Source organism: Gorilla gorilla, chromosome 1, assembly GCF_029281585.2.
Source record: "Gorilla gorilla gorilla isolate KB3781 chromosome 1, NHGRI_mGorGor1-v2.1_pri, whole genome shotgun sequence".
Taxonomy (NCBI): domain Eukaryota; kingdom Metazoa; phylum Chordata; class Mammalia; order Primates; family Hominidae; genus Gorilla; species Gorilla gorilla.
The window spans coordinates 200,010,932-200,012,952 of NC_073224.2; positions in this window are offsets into that span (position 1 = coordinate 200,010,932).

Sequence of the window (2,021 nt, forward strand, 5' to 3'; positions counted from 1 at the left end):
CATCTCTTTTACCTGATTGTAGCATGGGAATGAACACTGTATCTTATTGGAGAATGTTTCCCCTACCTGGTTTTGTAAAACAGAAGGCATGTAAATCTGCCCTTCAAGCATTATTAATTGAACATGCTAAACGGTAACCTACTAGTTTGCCAAGCCCACATGGTGCAGAGTAGAAGATAGAATACCAGCAGGTTCAAATTCTCCATTCGATAGCCCTATGTTGAACATTTCCTGGCCTTTTGGCAAAAGGCTGTGAGCGCTTCCCAGCAACGACTCCTGGGACTTTGGACTAGAGAATTTCCACTTGAGGGGTATTTACTACCTTGTTATGGAACATAAACTAAAGCTGTCCCTATGACCGAAGGGCATAAAATAATCTTGAAACCTGAAATACCCATGATGTTTTCAGTGATATCAGAGAAATACTCTAATGGGGATGGCAGTGCCCAGAAATGTTTCATAATAAAATCAAAATGGTTTATACAGGATCGTGCTACCTGAAGAGTGCAAGGAGGAGACACTCAAGCAGAGAGCCTCTTTACCCCAGGACAGATGCTGAAACTGTGTGAGGAGCTGCTGGATTCCATTGACACTTGGACAGTCCAGTATGAACAGCTCTCGATTGACCAACAAGGAGCTGCTTGGTTTTGTTGTGAGGTGCTTTTTTTTGAGGGGTGGGGGGCGGGTATTTTTTATTTTTAAGTTTTATTTTATTTTATTTTTTTTGGAGACAGAGTCTCGCTGTGTCACCCAGGCTGGAGTGTAGTGGTGTGATATTGGCTCACTGCAACCTCCACCTCCCGAGTTCAAGCAATTCTCCTGCCTCAGCCTCCCAAGTAGCTGGGACTACAAGCACATGCTGCCACGCCTGGCTAATTTTTTGTGTTTTAGTAGAGACGGGTTGTCACTGTGTTGCCCAGGCTGGTCTCAAACTCCTGAGCTCAGGCAATCCGCCTGCCTCAACCTCTCAAAGTGCTAGGATTACAGGTGTGAGGCACTGTGCCTGGGCTGGGTAGGGAGTGGTTTGAGATGGGGTCTTGTTTTGTCACTCAGGCTGTACTGCAGTGGCTCAATGATGGCTCACTGCAGCCTTGACCTCCTGGGTTCAAGCGATCCATCCACTTCAGCCTCCTGAGTAACTGGGACTACAGGTACAAGCCACCACGCCTGGCTTATTTTTGTTTCTGTTTTTTAAGACAAGGTCTCGCTATGTTGCCCAGGCTGGCCTTGAACTCCTGGGCTCAGGTGATCCGCTTGCCTTAGCCTCCCAAAACACTGAGATTACAGGTGTGAGCCACAGTGGCCAGCCCAAGGTGCTTGGTTTACAGACTGCAGTTCCGAAGTGAATGAACAACATCCTGTTTGGATGGTAAAAATAGATCAACTGGGTGGGCTGAGCTGCATGCTGTTTTTCTAACAGTAATGGAAGAATTGAACAGTGATGGAAGCCCTGTGTTTGGGTTTCTACTGACTTATGGGCAGTGACCAATGGCTTGGCCATACACTCAGGTAAAAGGGCAATGGAAACCTGGCTCATTAAAGGATGCCCATATGGAGCATGGCTCTATGGAAATTTGAGGGGTGTATTACAGTAGAACAAGTTAACACCTGTCAGAACTCCCTTTCGCATTCAGAAGGTGACTAGAGTTGACAAGCAGATATCTCTGTGTACTCCCTAGAGGTGGCCACCTGTGTCCATGAAATGAGTGGATATGGGGGTATTGCAGCAGTATAGAGATGGGCTGAATCTAGACATGTTCCTTTTGCTGCCTCTCAGGCACATAATGCCAGTAAAAACTGCTCTGTTGGTCGGTAAGAGAGACAGAGACTGCCAATGGCTATGGAACAGATTTCCTGATGGGAAGGCCCTAAACACAACTGGCAAGTGAGACTGATGTTGGAAACCCGGGAAGGGCTAAAAATGGGTCTTTAAAAATTTTTGTTTAAACAGATACAGGGTCTTGCTATGTTGCCCAGGCTGGTCTTAAACGCCTGACCTCAAGGTATCCTCCCGCCTCCGA